The sequence below is a fragment of the Triticum dicoccoides genome, chromosome 7B (assembly GCF_002162155.2).
Source record: "Triticum dicoccoides isolate Atlit2015 ecotype Zavitan chromosome 7B, WEW_v2.0, whole genome shotgun sequence".
Classification (NCBI taxonomy): domain Eukaryota; kingdom Viridiplantae; phylum Streptophyta; class Magnoliopsida; order Poales; family Poaceae; genus Triticum; species Triticum dicoccoides.
Window position 1 is genome coordinate 527530908 of NC_041393.1, and position 26600 is coordinate 527557507.

Here is a 26600-nt window from a genome sequence, read left to right on the forward strand (position 1 = left end):
GGTAAGCCAACATAGAAACCTTTTAAGTAAACCTCAATTTGATATTGTGGCACATGACTAGCCTGAATTCTTAATAACCTATCCCAAGCATCTTTTAAAGACTCGTCAAGTAAATAGTGAAAGATTCCATAGTCCTCTTCATCAAAATTATTTAAATTCTCATTAATAACCCCGGTAGGTCTTTCCAAAGCTTTGTTATTAAGGAGTTTAGAGAGAACAGAGGGACTATCCAAGGTACTAGAACTTGGAAGCACACCCTTAGCTCTTCTTGACTCAGCCATGGCAACAAAATAACTAAATGACACACGAGCACACAAAAGGCAAGCAAAAGAGAGAGTAAGAAGAAGGCAAGCAGAAAAGAGAGGAGATTGGGAAAGAGAGGGCGAATAAAACGGCAAGGGTAAAGTGGGGGAGAGGAAAACGAGAGGCAAATGGCAAATAATGTAAATGCGAGGGAGATGAGTTTGTGATGGGTACTTGGTATGTCTTGACTTGAGCGAAGACCTCCCCGACCACGGCGCCAGAAATCCTTCTTGCTACGTCTTGAGCTTGCGTTGGTTTTCCTTGAAGAGGAAAAGGTGATGGAGCACAGTAGTGTAAGTATTTCCCTCAGTTTTTGAGAACCAAGGTATCAATCCAGTAGGAGGCTCCTCACAAGTCCCACAAACCTACACAAACAAACAAAGAACTCACAACCAATGCGATAAAAGGGGTTGTCAATCCCTTCACGGCCACTTGCAAAAGTGAGATCTGATAGAGATAATATGATAAGATAAATATATTTTTGGTATTTTATGATATAGATTGGAAAAGTAAAGATGCAAATAAAAGTAGATTGAAAGCTTATATGATAAAAGATAGACCCGGGGGCCATAGGTTTCACTAGAGGCTTCTCTCAAGATAGCATAAGTATTACGATGGGTGAACAAATTACTGTCGAGCAATTGATAGCAAAGCGAATAATTATGAGATTATCTAGGTATGATCATGTATATAGGCATCATGTCTGTGACAAGTAGACCGACTCCTGCCTGCCTCTACTACTATTACTCCACACATCGACCGCTATCCAGCATGCATCTAGAGTATTAACTTCATAAGAACAGAGTAATGCTTTAAGAAAGATGACATGATGTAGAGGGATAAACTCATGCAATATGATATAAACCCCATCTTTTTATCCTGGATGGCAACAATACAATATGTGCCTTGCTGCCCCTGCTGTCACTGGGAAAGGACACCGCAAGATTGAACCCAAAGCTAAGCACTTCTCCCATGGCAAGAAATATTAATCTAGTAGGCCAAACCAAACCGATAATTTGAAGAGACTTGCAAAGATAACTCAATCATACATAAAAGAATTCAGAGGAGATTCAAATATTTCTCATAGATAAACTTGATCATAAACCCACAATTCATCGGATCTCGACAAACACACCAAAAAAAGAGTTACATCAAATAGATCTCCACAAGAGAGGGGGAGAACATGGTATTGAGATCCAAAAAGAGAGAAGAAGCCATCTAGCTAATAACTATGGACCCGAAGATCTGTGGTAAACTACTCACAACTCATCGGAAGGGCTATGGTGTTGATGTAGAAGCCCTCCATGGTGGATTCCCCCTCCGGCAGAACGCTGGTGACGCCTCCAAGATGGGATCTCGCGGATACAGAAGGTTACGGTGCTGGAAATAGGTTTTCGGTGGCTCTCTTGATGGTTTTGGGGTACATGGGTATATATAGGAGGAAGAAGTATGTCGGTGGGTGCCCGAGGGGCCCACAAGACAGGGGCGTGCCCTATAGGGAGGGTGCCCTCCACCCTCGTGGCCGCCTCGGGAGCTTCTTGACTTGCACTCCAAGTCCTCTGGATTACGTTTGTTCCAAAAATCACGCTCCCGAAGGTTTCATTCCATTTGGACTCCGTTTGATATTCCTTTTCTTCGAAGCACTGAAATAGGCAAAAAAAACAGCAATACGGGCTGGGCGTCCTATTAGTAGTTTAGTCCCAAAACTGATATAAAAGTGTAAAGTAAAGCCCATAAACATCCAAAACAGGTAATATAATAGCATGGAACAATCAAAAATTATAGATACGTTGGAGACGTATCAATGACTGACCTAGAGAACGCCTTACAAGCGGCAAAGGAAACCCGATCTGAGATCAGAGCGGCTCGGGAGGAGCCTCGGCAAGCCGGCGAGATCGCGACTGGGAAGCCCTTTTTATGACGAACTAAATTCGGCGATCCGAAGTATGCCCCTCTTGATCAAGCGTGGAGTTCTCCGGACGCATACTTGGACTTATCGAAGAGTGCTGCTGATGCAATGCAGTTTTTCCAACACCAAGAAGGCCATGCAGCGGAAAGACTATTCTGGTCGCAGTTTAGCATGCGAAGGCGTCTGCTGCTGTTGAATGAGCAGATGTTCGAATGGGAAGAGCTCCACAGGATATCCGGACTTGCCATTAAGGTTGTCGTGGACTGGTTCTGGCATGGGGAACCAAGTCTGGATAGTTATTTTGGTTTGGTACAACGACTTGTTCGTGTGGTGACGCATATCGACGCTGGTAAGCGGTCGGCGTGCATAGAAGGTGCGCGGATGGCCCTTGCCCGTGTGAAGACGTACTGGGCGAACATGGAGGCCACCAATATTGCGACTATGGGTCCACCCGAGGACCAGGACTCGCCCGAGCACTATTTTGACGAAGTCTTAGAGGGTGCCCGCTTGATAGAGGGTTAGTGCTGGAAAAAATATCATGTTCGAGTAACATGTATGCGAATTGTAAAAACAATGCTTATGATAATAAAGGCTTTATTTATACTTTTCCCCGTAAAGTATTATAGTGCCGCCTGTGCGGCCGTTTATGTATATATGTATATAACCTGAAAGTTTGCAGTCGTCAGCTTCAGCCCCCTCGCGTATAACACGGGGGTGTTTGGAAAAGCACTTAATCACACTTTAATCCAACGTCTTGATCCGTTAAGGAGGTGATAGTGCGGCGAACTAGGCAATCAGACTATATAGCTTTAACACTTTAACTTAGCCATAGGAGTTTGACGGTGGGGCTACTATATAGCCCCTGGTATGTCCGCGTTTAACCGACGGTGTGTTTACATACGTGACCAAGAAACCGGTCCTTCGTTAATGCAGAGGAATCGCGAAGATTCCGCTGAGTCATCGAGTGGTTGACCAGCTCTCGCCTTATCATGACAGTCAGTTTTCGGCTTTCTCTACTGAGATGCTCATCAGGTTGAACCAGGGCACAATCGCAGTAGTTCTCCCTATACCACCTTAGCCGATATAGCGGAAACGTAAGGTAGCAAACATGGGAGCCGAGCAAACCCAACATTTGACCAAAGACATGATTCGGAGCTGATGCATATAAGGCCAAACTCGCGACGCCAAACACTCCCCAAGGTATTCGGACTTTACAACATATACCGGGCTGAATACAGCCCCTGGTAATGAACCCTAAATTTCAAGGTACGTGCGGCAATCCGATGTGACGAGAGAGGGCCTGTGGTGAGAGCATAGATCTCAAAACACACTGGTTGCTGCTTCTATAACGTCTATTTTAATACTGCGAATCGTAAGCTCGCAAATAACGCCGGTACCCCTCTTGGTCATTTTAAGTGCAAGGAGAGTATGAAACAACAAGAGATAGTAAAAAAGGTTTACACAGGGTCTTAATCTAAAAAGAAACCTTTGAACGGGGCCCTGCTGCACGTCTGCGCCTTTGTCTTCGTTGTGCCGTATCCTTGAAGGATATAACATGGTGGCCATCTGTAAGAAAGAAAAAACCAGGTGAAAGAATCTGGTGTGACCGTGAGTAAAGTTGGTTTGTTTTAATGAATCGTGAAATGTAATTTCCTGAGTCCGAATAGTGTCAAGCCGAACTATGGACTTCTTACATGCAGGAAGCCCCAGCGCCACACAGGGAATTTTGAGTGTATATTTATATATACAGGGAGACATGTACTGTCTTCTTATGGGTTGTTCTTATGGGGGCATAGCCGTTAATCAAGCTCGGGTTTATGTGAGCTGCTACACGTAGGTGTGCACCGGACACGCTTAGTTGTGTCCGCGGTCTTGAAGACCGATGGGTTGCTCGGCTTAAAAAGGCTGCTTCGTGATTCGGCTGCCAGAGCCGCCACGTATTCTTTTATACGAAGAGAACGCTCCGTGTTTCCGCTGGCCGTGATAACGCCACGTGGACCGGGCATCTTGAGTTTGAGGTAAGCATAATGCGGGACTGCATTGAAACGAGCGAAGGCCGTTCTTCCGAGTAGTGCATGATAACCACTTCGAAACAGAGCGATGTCGAAGATTAGCTCTTCGCTTCGAAAGTTATTGGGAGAACCGAATACGACGTCTAGTGCTAGAGAGCCCGTGCAGTGGGCCTCTACGCCTGGTATTACTCCTTTAAAGATAGTGCTACTTTGGTTGATTCTTGATGGGTCTATCCCCATCTTGCGGACAGTGTCCTGATATATCAGATTGAGACTACTGCCGCTGTCCATAAGGACTCAGGTGAGGTGGTATCCGTCGATTATTGGGTCGAGCACTAGGGCTGCCGAACCCCCGTGACGGATACTAGCCGGATGATCCCTGTGATCAAAGGTGATCGGGTAGGCCGACCATGGGTTAAACTTGGGGGCGACAGGCTCTACGGCATATACGTCTCGAAGTGCGCGTTTGCGCTCCCTCTTGGGGATATGAGTGACATAAACCATGTTCACTGTTTTGACCTCCGGTGGAAAGTTTTATGTCCCCCTGTGTTCGGCTGGCGAGATTCGTCCTCGTCTTCGCTTTGTGGTCCCTTCCCCTTGTGTTCGGCGTTGAGCTTGCCGGCCTGCTTGAAGACCCAACATTCTCTGTTGGTGTGGTTAGTTGGTTTACCGGGGGTGCCATGAATCTGGCAGGACCTGTCTAGAATTTTATCTAGGCTGGATGGACCATCTCTGCTACCTTTAAATGACTTTTTCCGTTGACCGGGTTTAGAGACCATGAATCCGGCGTTTCCGCTGTATTGTCTGGGCTATCTTCATTGTTTCGATGTTTGTTTTTATTGCGTCATAGTTTTCCATTGCCATCCCTAATTTCGGATGTGCCAGGATCACTAGTGCTGCTACGGGCTAGCCAGCTGTCCTCGCCCACGCAAAAGCGGGTCATTAGAGTAGTTAGGGCTGCCATTGTCCTTGGCTTTTCCTGGCCGAGGTGTCTGACCAGCCATTCGTCCCGGACAATAGTGTTTGAAAGCTGCTAAGGCTTCGGCGTCCGGACAGTCGACGATTTGGTTCTTCTTGGTGAGAAATCTATTCCAAAGCTTACGGGCTGACTCTCCGGGTTGTTGGGTTATGTGACTTAGATCGTCTGCATCCGGAGGTCGAACATAGGTCCCTTGAAAATTTTCCCTAAAAACATCCTCAAGCTCCTCCCAACTTCCGATGGAATTTTCGGGGAGGCTTTTCAGCCAGTGCCGAGCTGGTCCTTTGAGCTTGAGGGGTAGGTATTTGATGGCATGGAGATCATCTTCGCGAGCCATGTGGATGTGAAGAATAAAGTCTTCTATCCAGACCGCAGGGTCTGTCGTTCCGTCGTACGCCTTGATATTTGTGGTTTAAACCCTGCTGGAAATTCATGATCTAGCACCTCATCAGTGAAGCACAGGGGGTGTGCAGCGCCCCTGTATTTGGCTATGACGTGGCGTGAGTCCGACGGTTGTAGTGTTTGGTGTTGGTTACGAACTGGTAAGCGACCGGCATATTTGGTTTGATGGTCGTGATTCTGTGTAGGAGCACGTTCTCTAGATCCATAGATGGACCTTGTTATGCCAGCCCTTTTGTCCAGGTCCTCATGTAAATCGTGTTGTTGGTCATGGGTTGCTACCTCCCTTCCGTTATGGGGAGGGGGTGCGGATTTGTATGTGGCATTATTAGCCGCTCTGTCTCTACCACAAGGAGGTCGGCCATATAGTTATTCGGCAGTATGGGCGCTATAGCCTCATCGTCGAACTCAGGCAGCAGTTTACGCTTGGGATAGCTCTTTGTTTGGCGATTACCGCCGTATTTTTCCTCAGTGTCGAGCACTTCGTTCCATCTATCATTGAGCTTATCATGTGCAGCTTTAAGCCGTTTCTTCTGCTTCTTCAAGCTCCTCGTAGTGGCGATAAGTCTCTGCTGGAGGCTTTCTTGTCCCACTTGTTTTTCGGGATGATGAATGCATCGTCGCCCAGACTGATCTTCTCTTCGGAGACTGGTTGGTAACTTGTGTCTTCGGCATTGCTGTGATCAGACAGCGGCCCCGAACTGTGTTTGCCGTCTCCCTGCTCGTCCTGCTTTATGGCTGGGTCTGCGGGGTCTTCACTGTCTTCGGCGTTGTCGGGGGTGTTATTTTCTCTTGTGCCGGTATCGCTATTTTTACCATGGCGTGGTTTAGAGCGGCGCCACCGACGTCGGCGCTTCGGCTGCTTCTCAGGAGGCTTATCCTCGACTGGGTCCTTTTTGTCATCGCCATTGTTATCTTTGGGTGTATCCACCATGTATATATCATATGAGGAGGTGGCTTTCCAGCGCCCTATGGGCGGTGGTTCCTGTTCTTCTCCTGCATCGTCGTCCATACCATCGATGTCTTCGGAGTCGAAATCAAGCATGTCGGTTAAGTCATCGACAGTGGCTATCAAGTGGGTGGTGGGGTGGGTAACGAAGTTCTTCGTCGTCCGCTTCCCACTCAAGCCAGACATAGTTCGGCCAAGAAACTCCTGACAAGGAGAGGGATTTTAATGAGTTTAACACGTCGCCCAAGGGCGAGTGTTGAAAGATGTCCGCGGAGCTGAACTCCAAGATCGACGCCCAGTTAGATTCGATGGGCGCGGATACACGCGGTTCAGAGCCTGGGGCAGGAGACGAGTCTGAGGTTCCGATGACGCAGGCCTCATTAGAGGTCAAATCTGTGTTCGGCTCTAGCGTCGTTGAATCTGTGGCTTCCGTGGCGGGATCCATCCTCCCGTCCTCGGATAGCGCGATCTGCACTGGTTCTAGGGCCAGGACAGTTGCAGGCGCTGTCTCCTGAGCATCACTCGATGACAGATTTAAGTCATTTTCATCGTGGCTACAGGGTGCGGCTGTGATGGGCTCGAATCCGTCGAAGACCAAGTCTCTGCGGATGTCGGCGGTGTAGTTCAAGCTTCCAAACCTGACCTGGTAGCCAGGGGCGTAGCTGTCGATCTGCTCCAGATGGCCAAGCGAGTTGGCCCGCAGTGCGAAGACGCCGAATACGAAGATCTGTCCGGGGAGAAAGATCTCACCCTGGACCGAGTTGTTATAGATGATTGAATAAGCCATCAAGACTTATGATGACGCGCAGTGGAACTCTCAATGAAAGCACCAATGTCGGTGTCAAAACCGGCAGATCTCGGGTAGGGGGTCCCGAACTGTGTGTCTAAGGCTAATGGTAACAGGACGCGAGGGATACGATGTTTAGCCAAGTTCGGGCCCTCTCTATGGAGGTAATACCCTACTTCCTGCTTGATTGATCTTGATGATATGAGTATTACAAGAGTTGATCTACCACGAGATCGTAGAGGCTAACCCTAGAATCTAGTGTATGATTATGATTGTTGTTTTATGGACTAAACCCTTTGGTTTATACAGACACTAGAAGGGGCTAGGGTTACACAGAGTCGGTTACAGAGAAGGGAAATCTACATATCCGAATCGCCAAGCTTGCCTTCCACGCAAAGGAGAGTCCACCCAGACACGGGACGAAGTCTTCTATCTTGTATCTTCATAGCCCAACAGTCCGGCCAATGTATATAGTCCGGCTGTCCGAGAACCCCTTAATCCAGGACTCCCTCACCCGCGGCAGCCGCATCCTGCGCGTGCTATGAGCCTGCCCCAAACGCGCGGGCGTACACGTGTGCGCGGCCTCATGCCGACGTCATCTCCCTCCCCGTCACCGTCACCACCACCTCCCATGACCGAGGAGGAGGAGGAGGTCGAGCTCATGAGGCGGGTCATGGAGGACTCCATGAACACCCACGACAAACGCCAATGCGAGGGCCTCGAAACCCAGTTGGCCCTCTCTGCGGCTGGCGACGTCGCCATCATGGAGCTGGACAAGGCCGTCAAGGAGGAGTTGCGGGAGGAGGTGGTGGAGGAGCTACCCATTGCCGCATGGAATCTACGCTTGGTGGGCCAGAGGTGGAGCCGGTTGTCCACGACGATCGAGATGGCTGACGCGGTAGATGTTGGGCCATGGTCACCCATGCCGCCACGGTCACCAGAGCAGGAGAAGTCGCCAGGGGAGGAGGTGCTGCAGGCGCCTCCGGCCTGGCAGGGGCCACCGGCCCACCTCTGGTAGCCACCATCGTACATCGACCTCACCATGGACAACGACGAGGACGGCGGCGCATGAAGACGACGGCGACATCCAAGACGACCACCGCGGCGGCGGCTATCCATCTTTCGTTTTTTTAGTTTAAGTTATGTTTGAATGTGCGCCCGAAACTAGTTTGAACAGTTTAAAATTCATATTAATGCTTAATTGTGTTTTATGTGTGTTTTTTAAAATGTGCGGCTGGTCACTCTTTTTTTAGATGTTTTTATGTGATGCAGACAAGTTATGATGCGGCCGCGTGTTGAGACACCGACCCGCGGACGGGCCGTTTTGCCGCCCTAAACGGACGAATCCGGACAAAACGGAATTCCGTTTGGTGGATGGTTGGAGTTGGCCTAACAACGAAATGCTACAGCCGTCGATCGATCTCATGGACTGTAGCAACGATGAGCACCGTGTTCCTTCCTGTCAGTTGATTAGACCTTCGCCTTCTATATGTATCCCAGTTCCCGCGATCAGCGGCAGCACAAGCCGTTAGGGGATCAACACATGAAGTCTGATTCGTAAGCACACAATGATTTGATCCGTAAGCACATAACGATTTGATTCATATTGATTTGATTCGTGCCACCCATCTTTGTTAGTAGTACATGCTGATGTGGAGAGAGAGAGAGATAGAGAGAGAGAGATGGGATCACGTAATGGTAGGGGGAGATGTCAATTCTGTTAAGGATTAATTATAATCCTAATAATCCATGCTTAACAACCGCCTTAGATAAGTAACCGTCATTAGTTACCGCCTTTATGGCGTCCTTTGTAAAGGTCGCGTCCGTTCAACGCGTCCCCTCACTTTGTATATATAGCCTTGTTTGTCATCAATAAAGAGACATTGTTCATTCCCATCATTCGCTCCTCTCTCCCTCTCTCTTTTTCCTATTAACACGTTATCAGCCCTTTGCCCTAACCCGAGCAAGCGATTAGGCCACTAAACAAACCGGCAGCGCCGGCGGCGCCCGCACACTATCAATCCGTCACCGGCGATGTCCTTGATGGCCGAGAGACGGCCGAACGAGTGCGAGCCCAGACCTCTTTGACGCATCGCGTTGTCCCCGGCGGAGCGATTTCACTAACGGCTCGCCTGCGAGCAACGCGGAACTAGCGACAGTCCAAGCCCACCGGCGCGTGGTGCGTGCACGCTTCACCCTGCAGAACGGCACGGCGGCGCAAGTCTCCAGCCGGCGCATGGTCGCGTGGCCTCGACCTCCCGCATCAGCCCGAGGCGTTCACGGCCCAGGCGCGGCGAATCTCTCGATCTGGGAAGAAACCAGATGCAAATGAGATGAAAGCACAAAATCCAGAGAGAAAGGTAAGAACGGGGAGGGGATCAGAAGGAAACATACAAGATCCCTGTAACACATCTCATACAAAACGACAATCATCCAAAGACCAACTCTGTATCTTGATTGATACATCAAGCAGGTGATTCAATTCCAATTTCGTTCCTGCACGAAGTAAGCACTAACCTCCAGGGCGTCGTTTGCATGCCGTCCAAGGCAAACTTCGGCGGCGACCCATGGCCCGGACAACGCTGCCTCGGCCAGGCTCCTAGCTGAGCGGCGGCAACCTTCGGCCCGGCTGCTCCCAGCGCTGCACCCGGAGGTGGCCGCGGCGGCTAATGGCCGGAGACCAGCATGGCAATGCCCTCAGGCGCGCGGCAGCGCGGTCCACAGCCCAGGCAGAGGCGACACCCTCTGTGCCCGACGCACCCCGGCGGCGCCTCCCATCGGCCTGAATCCTCGGCGCACAGCGACGAGCCCGCCACATGGCCATCATCCGAGGCTCTCGACCTCAGGGCGGCTCCCACGGAGCGACCAACCACGACGCGGCTATCCAGCCCTTCGGCGTGAGCGCACCATGAGCGGCAGTGGAGGCGACGTCCTCCGGCACGGCGCAGAAACCGACGGCCGGCAGCGCCCTCTGGCGTGCGACGTTGTACGAGCAAGCCCTCCGGCTACGGCCGGCGGCGACATGAACCGCAGCATCGGTGCCTCTGTGCAGAACTAAACAAATCGATGGCGATAGGGAACCTTATCCCTTCGGCCATTTGAGTCTAAGCCGTTCTAGTTTCTTTTATTGGCAAATGCGTCATCAGACTTAATATTACTTGAACACAAGCCATCGGGTTTATTGTTTTAGATTTTGGTTAATACCAGCATATAATATTGGTTGAGTTCTAAGGCATTGAGCCTATGTTTTTGGATGGGCCGACCATTACATCTGCAATGAACCCTAAAGATACTAGTACTTTTTTTACAATAAGTGCAACAACTACGTTTTGCATTTGATTTTCTTCTTCTTGCAAATCATGATGTAAATTTAAAACAATGATTGTGAAGTGTCATGCTTAATATGACTACATCATATTTTATTTGCGAATCACAAGGTATGATGGCATCTACTGCGTAATTTGCAGATTATCCATCACTACTGTGAGGTCTACATCTTTTTATTTTAACAAGATGACTACCTTCGAAGTGCTCTTCCAAATATTAATATTATATGTGACTACCTCAAGATATTATAAGGTAATACTGGCATCTACTGCAAATTTTGCAGACTATCCATTATTACAGCAAGGTCTACATCATGTCACTTTGACAGATGATTACCTTCAAAGTGATTTTACACATTTTGCATAACATAAGGTAATAGAATTACGAACATCTACTGACAAAAGTCAGACTATGTTATCTATTACTGCGAGGTCTACACCGCATCCGGTGATTATCTTCAAAGTGTTATCCTATATAAATTGAGGTCAACACATATGAGTGTATAGCTAGCATCAGCTATCATAAAATTTGCTCCTTTGAAGCCATTATTGTTGTTCACTAAAATTATTTACTCTCCTCGTAAAGAAATAATAATAATGATCTTACATGATTAAAATGGCATTTTCTTCTAGTATCAATTATTTAAGCATCATTTTGCTTGAATAAGTCGTGGAAAATTACACAAATATTACTATTTGTGATGATATTGCCGTCCATACATAAAGGTAGAGACCATAATTTATAGCAAATATCGAGTGTCTCAAACACTATTACAAGATCCACATCACATTTTGGGTTGATATTTTATAGTGACTAACCCCATGTTTGAAAAATGTCATGGCTATTCTCTTGATAGCTAAATATGTACATATTCATTTTATGTCGCAAACTTCACTTAGTTCTCAAACTAAGTACATTATGGATGAGTATTTATTCACTTCGAATATTTTCCTTTAAGAGAAACATGCTGCCATGAGCACATCATGAATGATCGCCCATTTGTTTTTCAAGACCTCAAGTCTATTGCATCTCACAATTCTATCACATAATCAACTTCAAGTTGAGATCTCGTGATCAAATATTTTTATATGCAGATCCGGTTGAAAATTCCTTATACACTTTATCTCCTCTTAAGATGGTACTACCATTTTTATGATGAAGAAACATGGAATTTCTTAAAATCATCAGATTCACCCAACGGGTGCTATAACATTATTTGAAATTCTTGCTAGTACCGAGAATACTATGCAAGTTAGTGGTAACAACACAAAACCATGAGGAATTCGAAGTAAAGTGGATGCTAATAGACAACCAAAGATAGAATCATCTCTTAATAGGAATTGGTCGTTTTCAAATGATCAAAAGACAACTCTCCAGTTTGTCAAATGTGTGGTTATATAAATATTGTACCTATGATTACCAGACCATCAAACATATGGTCGAACCACACCACAAATTTATTAAAAGGCCAATAAGTTTAATGGGATAAATTTGAAAATTTGCAAATAACAACCAAATTCTAGTAAAGGATTGTTCTCAGAATCTTCATCAGAAGGAGGACCAAAATCTAGTGCAGAAAATGGAGGATGAACTCATTTGCACTCAAGCATATCGGGGACCTCAGGTAATCTCCTAATTATCCCACCATATTATTAGCCTATACTTGTACTACAACATGTAGTAAAATGTCCAATATCATATCCCTTGGATACAATATTCGATAAATTTGAATGTATGCTTCAATTCATACTCAATATTGTTGCGCACACAATGATTTTCTAAGTATTAATAAATTAAATATTAGGCTTGATAGCCTTAGCCATCCTGGTTTGGGGGTGATTAGAAAATTGTTGACAATTATGTTGGTCACAACTTAACAAGTTGTAAAATATTCCCCATATCATCAGATTATATGTGCACCACATGTGCCATAGGGGAAATCTGTTTTAAGGAACTCTCACCTTAAAAATTCTAAGCAAGCCACTTATTCTTCCTTGAACGCATTCAAAAGATATATGTGGATTGCTTAACCATTATCTGGGGTAATTTAGATAACTTATGGTACTCATATACACATTCATAAATTATTTAAGTGTGTTTCTAATCACACACAACCATGATCTTACCCGATAAATTGCTTAACTTATCAAAGTAGGAGCAAAATTCTCCTGAACAAAGGATAAACCCATTCGAATGGACAATGTCGTTGAACTCATTTCACGAGACTTTTATGATTGCATTCAGTACTCTATGTACATACCCATAATGGTTTTGTTAAATTTATTATCAAAGATATTTAAATGAATTACATGACCACTTTTAAAGAATTATAAATTTACCAGCCTCTTGCTGGACACATACGACCTTACACACCGTAAGTATGATCTAAATCATACCAACTGCATATCATACTACTTAACCCCCTTGTAGTAACTACGTGGAAATCAACAAAGTATTTCCTATCTGCAATAATTCGGTTACATATCGATATCACCACTCCAGCGTACATCAATGGGCAGTTATAGAAAATTAGGGATCTATTTGAGGAATAACATTTTATCCGTCAATCAAAATTATTCATAGCCCGTATGCTGATTGCATCAGCAATAAGGATATTTTCCGGCATTAGGGGGAGATAAGTACCACAAAGAATGCCGAGAAATAAATTATAAATGTTATTGACATTCAATCCTTATATCCACGTACTCAAAGAATCTGAACTATAAGTTTAGAGAATCATATATTTGCAACACATTGCAAATTTGCCACATACATTTACTGATGAGAAGGTGTCACTAAATCCAATATTCCTACAGTAAAGTGTCAGAAAGAGTGGAGGTACCTGATAAACCACTCTTCTCCCCAAATGAGAGCAAGAGGGGGAGAAAGTCTGACAACATGAGATATAACTTCTCATATGCTTCCGCGGAAACAGAAGAAATCAATTCCTCAACCAGTAAATGTAATTCAACATCAAGTTGAAAGACACCTCACTGGATGCTCATCATCCAAAGCCCGGCATAAATGTGCACAAATGTTTTGGTGCCGGGACATCGAAACACCTTGCCTCCATTTGTTGTAGGAAATCACAAGGAGTTAAAAAGGAATAAATATATTATCCACAAACTTCAATGATTCCATCAGAATCATATAAACTAAAGACTACATTTGTCGACATATATTTCTTCTCAAATTGCTAAACCTTTTGGGCCCCGAACCAAAATCCATGGTAGAGTGCCTCCTGCACTCATATTGGTTCACATAAAAGGAAGTAAGTAATGAAGAATAGCACTCGCTCTACAAATGAGTAGTATTTACCGCAGTAATACCTACTCCTCATAAGTATCTTCCATATGGAAAACTAAAAACTTCTCATTCATAGACAAAGTCAATGAGGTGGTGAGAAAGCGAGGCTTGTAGAAAAAGGGTTCACGCAGAGACCCGACATCGATTATGATGTAACATATCCTCTTGGTATGAGTGGAATTATGTTTCGATACTAAATATCATTGGCAATAAAAATAATAACAATATCCATGCAGTTGATGGATGAAGTGGCTACATACTCATATGAGTCTCTCATTTCGGAAATCTCTATTCAAGTCCCTGAAGGGCTTATACTTCTGAATCCAAAAGAAAATCGCAACAATTTTTGTGTAAACCTTCATAAGTCACTCTATGACTTGAAATAATCGGAAATTTATAATGAAGTCTCTCAAGGGCTTACAATTCCAAATCCAAAATAAATCACAACATATTTGTGTAAAATTTCAGAAGTCACTCTATGGCTCGAAATAGTCGGAAATCATATGGTACTACCGACTAAATGAGTTCCTTCTTCAAAAGGATTACTCGAATAATGATGATTATTTACATGTTTAATAAAGGAATCCCAAATTTGATTTCCTTTCATCACCTCAGTGTATATTGATGACCTCATCATTAATGTCTATACAAGACCTAAACATACACATAATCATCTCAAGACGGGAAATTTGGATTCAACCAAATTTAGCTTAAGCTTACAACTTGAGCATTCTCTCAAGAATACATATCAGTCTACATATATCCAAGACATATACGAGAAGTTCAATGTGGATATATCAAACCAATAAAAGACATGTAATATGGTCATAGTACCCCTGATAGGGTACAAATCCATTCATACCTAGGGGTGATAATGAAGTGATATCAGGACCTGAAGTTCTATCTGACTAATGTCAAAGCACTGATATAATTGCAAAACTACGTCAGGCCTGACACTAAATTTGCTATCTTTGTTCAGAGTGCAACCCACAACAAAAGGTATATGGACGATATAAGAAATATTGGCTTATATCTCAAGCTCACAATAAAGCTTGGATATTTCCATCAGGAAATACAAGATATGACCATGATATGATATAATGATATTGGCTCTTTCTTTGATCCCAACAATGCCATATCAATGACTGAATTTGCGGGAATAGCCTTCATATGGAAGTCATCTAAATGAGCATTAATGGCTATTTCTAGTTATCATTTTGACATAATTGCTTTATTTAAAGGCTCTGCAAAATATGCATGATTTGGCAAGAATGATTAACCACACTCAAAATCATGTGGCTGAGATTCATCAGAATCACATAACTTGTTCTTATCAAGATTCTAGCACTTGTGTTACTCGATATGTATAGGTTATATGAAGAGCAGTATCATATTGCACATTGCTCAAAATTCACTTATCCTCACGAATTATAGAAAGTGAGGAAACAATTTACAAACAAAATATTGGAAAATCCAACGGATTATTCATAATGTCATGATAATGCCATTGGAATTGGTCAGACACATCCTTTAGATTTGCAAAGTTCAGCGGGAGTAATCTCCCAAACTATAACCTATCAACAATGATCAGATTGCATATATTGTACTCTTTTTCCCTTGATGAGTTTTTCTCTAATGGTTTCTCATAAAAGGTTTTTAATGAGACAATATAAACACAAGTGTCTATATATGCCATATCATTTTCTCCTTATATTTTTCCTACCGGGTTTTAAAGGAGTTTTCAATGGCATATTAGATCGCACTCTTTTCCCTTATGAGTTTTCTCTCAATGTTTCTCATAATGGTTTTTAACGAGGCAATATCTTCTCAAAGATCATATATCATACTTTCTATTTTCCCTACCGGATTTTTTAAAGGAAGTACTCAAGATATATTAATTGTTCTCTAAACTTATCGATGATTTTTCTCCTTCTTCAAAGGTTTTTCCCATATGAGTTATCAAGAGACAATAATTATTATATGTTGCATCATTTTCTCCTTATTTTTCCCATTGGGTTTAAAGGAGTTTCAGCAACGTATCTACACTATTTTCCTCATATTTTTCCCACAGGGTTTTTGGAGGAGTATTTCTCAATATGAAGATGATGAACAATCTCAAGGCAAACATACTAAAGGAGTCTTTATCAAGATGGCGCATATAACCGAAGACAAGCATGGATTAGGGGGAGTGTTAAGAATTAATTATAATCCTAATAATCCATGCTTAACAACCGCCTTAGATAAGTAACCGTCATTAGTTACCGCCTTTATGGCGTCCTTTGTAAAGGTCGCGTCCGTTCAACGCGTCCTCTCACTTTGTATATATAGCCTTGTTTGTCATCAATAAAGAGACACTGTTCATTCCCATCATTCGCTCCTCTCTCCCTCTCTCTTTTTCCTATTAACAAATTCAATGGATCCTCCCTCCTGCTAATTTTGCTTTTGTTAAGTAAGCAACTTAGGTTCGTGGCATGTGCAGCGAGTGACCTTCAGCCGGAGAGATGGAGCGGAAAGACAAAATGAAAATTACTTGCTCGAATATAAGAGCGTTTAGATCACTATAGGAATATACGGTGAGACTGTTACCCTAAATAAAATATACTCCAATTTATGCGGAAGAAAAGTGGAAATAACCGGTTGCGAACTATTGTCAAGTGACCCAGTGAGTGATGCTGACAGTGCACCAGCTCCAGGAGCATTGTCTCCATCCGCCTTGTCCTTTTTGCACGTTGTAGCCTAGCTTAGCTTACCTTAGCTTAGCTAAGAGACTACTACTATTAGTGTGTGGGAAGAAAGATGCTGCTCATTTTTTAACAAAAGCGTAGTAGGAGATGGGAATCTGCTGTCGCATTCATCTTCCTCCGCGAGGAGAGGAGGAAAAAAAAGTCTCATCCGCCGCATTCGTCTTCACTGAGGTCGCTCTCGCTGTTCAGCTCAACGTGGAATCAGAAAAAAAAAGTCAGCTTGTTCTCCTGTTAGTCGTAGAATTATGCAGACGATTACATCATGTGTTTTTTCCTTCCCATGATAGGCCTTCTCTTTTCTTTCTCTTTTTATATTGTCCAATCATTCTACACAACGGGGTCTCTAGATAACAAGTTCCTGATAGTTCGGTGCACACAGAATTCTTCCCAGGAACTTCTGAAGACTACATCGAGAGTGTATGGAAGCAGCAGACGAGGAGAGGCCACTGCTGAACCATCGCTGCCTGCGTCCACAGCTACAGGTGATGGATATTCCTCTGCCCAACCAGCATCCCTGCTGTCTATTGCATGGTACTCAAAACAATCGAGCGAGCTTTCTCTTGGTATTCGAGATGGACGTTATACGCAGAGAAAATAGGATCGGAGGGAGTACTACTAAATGTGGAATCTCCATATGGAACTCAGTAATCAAATTTTATTATGTTGTTCAGGACGAATGTTCAAGATACACGAGCGATGGAACAGTTGATAGCGACAGACAGCCTGCTCCCAAGCAGAGCACCGGCAACTAGAGAGCATGCTTCTTCATTCTAGGTACTGCACAATGCTTAGTAAGAACATCTGCTTTGATGCTCCACATTTTCCGTACAGAAGTAGTAACATGTTGAGCCTTGGACCTAAATCAGGCGCCGAATTCAGCGAATGCTTGTGCTTCGCCGCCATCGCCAAGAACTTGGTCACCTACCTCACGACGGTGCTCCACGAGAGCAACGTCGACGCCGCGAGGAATGTGTCCACCTGGGTCGGCAGCTGCTTCCTCACGCCGGTTGTCGGAGCCTTCTTGGCCGACTCTTACTGGGGAAGATACTCGACAGTTGCAGTTTTCCTCTCCGTGTACATCTTTGTAAGCGAGACAACCAGAATGCTGTCAGATCGGCTTAATCTGCAACGTTTCTGAATTTACTGTACAACGCTGTGCAACATTTCTGAAACTTTTTCATTGACAATGTGCCAGGGGATGTTCATCATGACATCATCGGCGGCGCTTCCGTGGCTCCTGCCTCGTTCTTCCGACGAGGGCGGTGGTGTCCATCGTACCGCCGTCTACCTGAGGCTCTACCTTGTCGCCCTTTGCACTGGCGGAATCAAGCCCTGCGCCACGGCCCTTGGCGCCGATCAGTTCGACGGCGCGGACCCGGCGGAGCGCGTGGGCAAGGGCTCCTTCTTCAACTGGTACTACTTCTCGATCAACATTGGCTCGCTGCTGTCGGCGACGTTGCTCGTCTGGGTGCAGGACAACATCGGGTGGACCGTCGGGTACGCAATCCCGACGGTGCTCATAGGATTCGGCCTCGCCGTGTTCGTCTCCGGTGGGAAGATTTACAGGTACAGGCCACTGGGAGTGGGAGGGAGCCCACTGACAAGGGTCTCCCAGGTGGTCGTCGTAGCAGCAAGGAATTGCCGTCTCGAGCTGCCCGATGACACCTCGGCCCTGCACGAAAATGGCAATGCTCAGCACACCGGGCAGTTCAGGTTCTTTGACAAGGCTGCGATCGTGCTGGCGTCGTCAGAGAAGAAGGGCCCGTGGCGGCTCTGCACGGTGTCGCAGGTGGAGGAGCTGAAGATGCTGCTGCGGATGTCACCCGTTTGGGCGTCGATGCTCGTCTTCTTCGCGGTCACCTCTCAGATGTCAACCACGCTGATCGAGCAGGGTATGGCCATGGACAATCGTGTTGGCGCTTTTGTCGTGCCGCCGGCGTCGCTCTCCACCTTTGACATTATCAGCGTTCTCATCTGGGTTCCCCTCTACGACGCCGTGCTGGTGCCGCTCGCACGGCGCGTCACCGGCGAGCACAGGGGATTCACGCAGCTGCAGCGCATTGGCGTCAGCCTTGTTAAATTATGATCTAAATTCTAGAACCGTGTTAGACTAGACGTAGTACAAACGGTGTGGGTCTTTGCGTTGACGTCGACGCATGCGAGTACAACTCGTTTACTTGTCCTTCAAGGACTCTCATGTATCGCCCTCTTATATACCCCGTGTAGTCGTACTTCAGACGGTCTGTCGTCTCGTGCTTGTAATACTCCTCCTCATAGTGATTGCGCCTTAGTGCGTCCGTGGTTTTCTCCCGCAAGGGTTTCCACGTTAAATTCCTATGTCTCTTTGTCTCGTTTATTTCTCGGTATTATCTAACAAGTGGTATACAGAGCTGAGGTTCAGATACGAGATCAGAGATCGAGAGATAAGGGTTGCGTGCACCGCCGCCGACGCGACCAGGCGATCCGACGAATCCGAACACGGATCAATATCTGCTACTATCTTCATCTCGGTGAATAAGTCATTCGCGTAATTCTAGGTTGACGATTTAACTATCTAAATATATATTATATATGACAAAAAATATATATTTAGAAATTACATCCTTGTAGAAATCTAGTGATGTATTTTTCATAATATATAACACATATTTAATTGCTCAAATCAATGACCTAGAACTACGTGAATGACTTATTCACCTAGACGGAGATAGTACTACTGCCGCCCTACGAAGCCGAGACCGACAGTTTGGAGGCGATCGATATATCCGCTGTCCTCGCGCACGTTATCGCTGGCTCCCGAGGAGCAAACCGATCCACCGAGTCACTGCTAGTACTACTTGGAGACAAAAACCATCCGATTAGTACTTTGACTAGTACTAGTTCACGTGATCGTACTGTAGCTGCTACTACTCCATACGTGGACGCCAAGGCTGATCTACAGATCAGATTTTTGTTCTCTGTTCAATCGCTACGTCCACTTTCCAGCGACTGCCAGGTGCTATTATCCTATTTTCTTTGCCCTGCAAATTAAATTCTATCAAGAATTTTTTTCTACCAGCTTGTACTACTTTGTGTACACAGATTTACCTACTCATGGCTTCCATGAAGTACGATCTTCCGCTGCTGAACCGTGACACAAGGTTTACCCTATGGCAAGTTAAGATGCGGGCATTGTTGGCACAGGCCGACTATGATGTAGCACTGGATAGTTTTGGGAAGAACCGAATTCAGGACTGGACTGATGAGGAGAAAAGAATTGATTGTAAGGCTTTGTCACAAATTCAACTCCATTTGCATAATAATATTTTGCAGGAAGTTTTGAGCGAGAAAACTGCCGCCGCTCTATGGTTAAAGCTGGAAGGGATTTGCATGACTAAAGATCTCACCAGCAAGATGCATCTGAAGCAAAAATTATTCCTGCACAGGTTACCCGAGGGAGGTAATGTTTTGAATCATATTTCAGAATTTAAAGAGATCATATCTGATCTAGCTGCAATGGAGGTTAAGTATGAAGAGGAAGATACCGCTTTAATGCTACTTTGTTCATTGCCAAGTTCCTATACCAATTTTAGAGACACCATATTATATAGTCGTGATACTCTCACGCTTAATGAAGTTTATGAAGCTTTGAACTCTAAGGAGAAGATGAAATTAATGGTGCGTCATGATGGTTCGAGTTCATCCCAAGCCGAGGGATTATCTGTTCATGGCAGGACAAAGGAGAAGAACTCCAATAATGGAAACAGAGGCAAAAGTAAAAACGGCTACAGGGGCCGGTCGCAATCCAGAGACAAGAAGTATTGCAGATATTGCAAGAGAGACGGGCATGACATCTCTGAGTGTTTCAAGTTGCAGAACAAGGAAAAGAGGAAAGGTAACAAACCAGGTGAAAATTCTGCTAATGTTGCTCGTGATGATAGTTCCGATGATGCTCTTGTCGTTATTGCTGGATGTGCTGAGACCAATGATGAGTGGGTACTTGACACTGCATGCACTTTTCATATGTGTCCACATAGAGATTGGTTTAATACTTTTGATTTCACTACTTCTGCTGGTTCCGTTTTGGGTTTTGACAATTCACCATGCAAGATTGAAGGCATAGGTTCTATTCGAATCAAGATGTTTGATGGCATAATCAGAACTTTGACAGATGTTCGGTATATTCCGAAGATGAAGAGAAATCTTATTTCTATGAGTGCCCTCGATGCAAAGGGGTACAAGTATTCAGGTGGAGATAGTGTTTTGAAAGTCACCAAAGGTTCCCTTGTTGTGATGAAAGGTGACTTAAGTTTGACCAATGGTCTTTATTACCTTCGAGGTAACGCTACTCCAGTTGTTTCAAAGAATTCTGATTGTGATGCTGCTAACCTTTGGCATATGCGTCTTGGACATATGAGTGAATTTGGTTTAGCAGAGTTAAATAAGAGAGGTCTTCTTGATGGATATGAACCTAGTAAATTGAAATTTTGTGAGCATTGTATCTTCGGCAAGCACAAGAGGGTGAAATTCAATGCTTCGACTCATACAACTGAAGGTATTCTTGATTATGTGCATTCTGATTTATGGGGACCATCTTGCAAGAAGTCACTAGGTGGTGCTAGTTACATGCTGACTATTATTGATGATTATTCGAGAAAAGTTTGGCCTTATTTCTTGAAGCATAAATATGAAGCATTCTCAGCTTTTAAGGAGTGGAAGATTATGGTTGAAAGACAAACTGAAAGGAAGGTAAAAATACTTCGCACTGATAATGGTATGGAATTCTATTCTAAGCAATTTAAGAATTATTGCAAGTCTGAAGGCATTGTCAGACATTACACCATTCCTTATACTCCTCAACAAAACGGTGTTGTTGAGCGTATGAACAGGACCATTATTTCCAGAGCCCGTTGCATGTTGTCCAATGCAGGTTTGCATAGGCGTTTTTGGGCTGAGGCTGCTTCCACTACTTGTTATCTCATTAACCATTCACCATCTATTGCTCTTAATAAGAAAACTCCAATTGAGGTATGGTCTGGTTCACCTGCTGATTATTCACAGTTGAGAGTTTTTGGTTGCACTGCTTATGCTCATGTTGATAATGGAAAGGTGGAGCCTAGGGTTGTTAGGTGCATCTTTCTTGGTTATAAGTCTGGTGTTAAAGGTTTTAAATTGTGGAATCCTGAAACCCAGAAGGTTGTTATTAGCAGAAATGTTATCTTTAATGAATCTGCTATGTTACATGATGTTTCATCTACTAATGTTCCCATTGAGAGTGAACAGCAGCCTATTGTTCAGGAGCCTACTGTTCAGGTGGAGCATGTTATTGATTCAGGTGATACATCTGGTAATGAAATTGTTGATGCACATGATGAACCCGTCGTTAATGATGATCATGTCACTCCTTCTCCAAATCAGCCTATTGTTCCACCCAGTTGGAATCTTGCACGTGACAGAGTTAGACGGGGTATTAATAAACCTGACAGGTTAATTGAAGAGTGCAATATTGTTTCTTTTGCTTTATCTGTTGCAGAAGAAATTGAAGGTAATTCTGAGCCTTCTTCATATTCCGAGGCTATTATTTATGGTGATAGTAATAAGTGGATGACCGCTATGCATGATGAGATGGAATCACTTGAAAAGAATGGCACTTGGGATTTAGTAAAATTGCCTAGAGAGAAGAAACCTATTCGTTGCAAGTGGATTTTCAAGAGGAAAGAAAGTGTTTCTCCTAATGATGAGACAAGATATAAAGCAAGGTTAGTTGCTAAAGGTTACAGTCAGATTCCAGGTATTGACTATAACGAAGTCTTTTCTCCTGTTGTGAAGCATAGCTCTATTCGCACTTTACTCAGTATTGTTGCCATGCATGATCTTGAGCTTAAACAATTGGATGTTAAAACTGCATTCTTACATGGAGAATTAGAAGAGGATATTTATATGGAACAACCTGAAGGTTTTGTTATTCCTGGAGAAGAAAAGCTTGTCTGTAAGTTAAAGAAATCTCTTTATGGATTGAGGCAATCCCCTAGACAGTGGTACAAGAGATTTGACACCTTTATGCTCTCTCAAGGTTTCAAAAGGTCTAGTTATGATAGTTGTGTTTATTTGAAAATTGTCAACGGTTCAACTATTTATTTGCTCCTTTATGTTGATGATATGCTTATTGCTGCAAAGAGTATGTCAGAGATTAATGAACTAAAGAAGCAATTGAGTAATGAATTTGAGATGAAGGATTTGGGTGCAGCAAAGAAAATACTTGGCATGGAAATATCCAGAGATAGGCCGTCTGGAAAAGTATATCTAAGTCAGAGAGGATATATTGATAAAGTTCTTCGTCGTTTTAATATGCATAATGCCAAGCCGGTGAGTACACCGTTAGCTGCACACTTTAAATTGTCATCAGCTTTATGTCCTAAGTCAGATGCAGATATTGAGTACATGTCTAGAGTTCCCTATTCGAGTGCAGTTGGTTCACTTATGTATGCCATGGTTTGTTCTCGTCCGGATTTATCATATGCGTTGAGTGTTGTCAGTAGATACATGGCTAATCCTGGAAAAGAGCATTGGAGAGCAGTTCAGTGGATTTTCAGATACCTGCATGGTACTTCTAATTCTTATTTACAGTTTGGGAAAACTAGAGATGGACTTGTTGGTTTTGTTGATTCTAATTTTGCTGGTGATTTGGATAAGAGAAGATCACTCACAGGTTATGTTTTCACCATTGGTGGTTGTGCTGTGAGTTGGAGAGCAACTTTGCAGTCTATTGTGGCTTGTTCAACTACTGATGCCGAGTATATGGCTATTTCTGAGGCATGCAAAGAAGCTATCTGGTTGAGAGGTTTATACACTGAGATTTGTTGAGATTCATCTTGCCCTACCGTATTTAGTGACAGTCAAAGTGCCATACATCTTACAAAGAATCCAATGTATCATGAGAGGACAAAGCACATTGATGTCAGATTTCACTATATTCGAGATGTTGTTGCTGAAGGTGATTTGAAGGTATGCAAGATAAGTACTCATGATAATCCTGCTGATATGATGACAAAGCCAGTTCCTACCAATAAGTTTGAGCTTTGCTCAGGCTTAGTTGGTATTTCTCACTAGTCCTATGGACTTTGACGCACAAGGTGTTTATGCTCATTTGGATGGAGTTATTCACTTTCTTCGACTACTGGAGGGAATTTGGATCAAGGTGGAGATTGTTAAATTATGATCTAAATTCTAGTACTGTGTTGGACTAGACGTAGTACAAACGGTGTGGGCCTTTGCGTTGACGTCGACGCGTACGAGTACAACTCGTTTACTTGTCCTCCAAGGACTCTCATGTATTGCCCTCTTATATACCCCGTGTAGTCGCACTTCAGACGGTCTGTCATCTCGTGCTTGTAATACTCCTCCTCATAGTGATTGCGCCTTTGTGCGTCCGTGGTTTTCTCCCACAAGGGTTTCCACGTTAAATCCCTGTGTCTCTTTGTCTCGTTTATTTCTCGGTATTATCTAACAGGCCTCGCACTATCCATTGCCGCCATGGCGTACACCGCGTTGATCGAGACTAGGCGTCTGGCATCGGCGCCGGAGACCTCGATAAGCATCATGTGGCTGGCGCCAATGTACTTCATGCTGGGCGCGGCCGAGGTGTTCACCAGCATCGGCATGCTCGAGTTCTTCTACGACCAGTCCCCAGGATCCATGAAGAGCTTGGGCACGGCGCTCGTGCATCTTGCCGTCGCTGGCGGGAGCTACCTCAACTCCGCCCTGCTCGGTGCCGTCGCGTTGGCCACGGGGTGGATCCCGGACAACCTCGACGAAGGCCACCTGGACAACTTCTTCTGGTTCATGGCGGCTCTCAGCACGCTCAACATGTTGCAGTTCGTTTACTATTCCATCAGATACAAAAGCTAAAGGCCACCAAAATAATTATTTGAAGGGGAAAAGGTGTGGCTGAATTGCTTACGTGTACCCACCCACCCCAAGAACTTTTCCTTTTTATTTGAGTTAATTAATATCACCATAATACATGAAATTGTGAAGCGTTAACAGATACATACATAAACTAGAAAAAACCATACAAGTGGTCACTTAACTTTTGACGAGTTAACAATTTGGTCCAAAATTGTGTAAAACAGTCTACCTCGGATGCAAGGTCATTAAGAGGCACGCGGCCTGCATGTTTTTTTATAATAAAAACCTATTGAAAAGAATATATTTTCAGAAAGTCCTCATCTAAGTGTAAGAGGGAGCATGTTAAAACTGCCCGGGAAGAGAATTGTTAGGTACCAGCGGTTCTTGCATAACGAGCGTAATCTATGGAGCCCCTGTCGAGGCGATTGCGAGGCGATCCTCAGCCCCGAGGGGAGAGACCTCGCCGGCAGGGAGATCTGAGATCTACGATAGGAAAAGAGAGGTGAGAGTCGGGAATCAAGATCCATAGAAGGATGAGGATCCGCTGGGCCTGCTGGAAGCATGGCTCCGATCGAGGAAGGCGATCGCCCAAATCGCAAAGAAAAGGAAGGATGCAAAGAGCAATCCGGGATCCGATAAGGAGGAGCGGCGGCACCCAAATGATCTTGTGGTGGAGAGGATCAGATCCAAATTATGCGACATGAAGGAAGATCTCAAGCATGGCCTGGGGAGGAATGAGATCAAACCTAGGATGCATGTTTCAACCTGCTCGGGCAAGAAGGAGCCGCCTGATAAGGATTGTAAGATCACAGTGGTTGGCAATAAGGGAAGAGATCAGGGAGAAGGGCAAATTGATATCATGATGGGCGAGGTTTTTCGGGATCCGGATCATCAGAGCAGGAGCATAAAGGTCTCGGTTCCTGGGAGCAGAGGCACACCACACAACATTTCTTCACCTGCTAGTACTCGTTGCCTCCCAATGGCGAACCAGGAGTCCCGCAAGAAGAAAGCCCCCATGGATGCTGAGCATGGTGCTTCCCGCCCCATGGGGGGAAAGAGCTTCACTGGGCTGCTGACCAGGGGCGAGTCTTCTCGCCAGGGAGAGAGGGCAAGCTTGAAGCGACTAGGGGCCGGGGGCGACATCGTTGCCCCGAGGTTTCCTGTCCATCACACTCCCAGGGCCGACGCGGTGGTGGAACTGGACCTGACCAAGGAACGGGCAGCCATGAGGACCAGGTGGATTGTTGTGGGGCTCTTCTTCTCGCCCTTGCCCTACAACAGTGAAGGCCTCTTCGGCGAGCTCAAAAGCAAATGGGGCCTTCAGGAAAGGCTCGACTACAAACCCCTCAAGAACAACTGTTTCCTCTTGGAGTTCGAGAGGGCGGGTGATCGCCGCTTCATCCTCAACAATGGCCCCTGGACCGATCAGGGCGATGCATTCCTGATGGTGGCGGTGGACGGCGGGGCACGCCCGGGCGACGTGGAGGTTGCCCACATGCCCATCTGGGTGCACATCCATGATGTGCCCCCAATCATGCTGGATGAGGGCGTCGCCTGGAAGCTCGGTGCACTACTTGGAGAGGTGCTGGAGGTGGACACAAACAACAGTGGCAAGATTTGGGGCGATTTCATCCGAGTCCGTATAAACCATGATGTAGATGAGCCCCTCTGTAGCAGGATCAAGTCCCATGATAAACCAAAAAATGAGCTATTCTTTTTAGAGGTCAAGTATGAGAGAGTGCCACGCTTTTGTGGCTTCTGTGGCTATGTAGGGCATGGTCAACGCGACTGTAAGTTTCTAGAGGACCTCCAAGAGATGAGGTTCACGGCAACAATGTGTGCCTCCCCTTACAAGAAAAGTAGCAGTAGAGGTGACTATGTCACCCCAGTAGCGTCTAGTGCTCGTCGCTATCTTAGTTACGGGAAGGAGCTGCAGCAGGTGAAGACACTGAGCCCAGCAAAGCCGGACCAAGAGAGAATCCCTAATGAGATCCTGGC

At 45.0% G+C, this 26600-nt stretch overlaps 1 pseudogene; it reads left to right on the plus strand.

Moving 5' to 3' along the window:
• Window positions 1-17134: 17134 nt before the first annotated feature.
• On the plus strand, window positions 17135-24602 carry LOC119342211 (annotated as a pseudogene).
• The last annotated feature ends 1998 nt before the right edge of the window (window positions 24603-26600 follow it).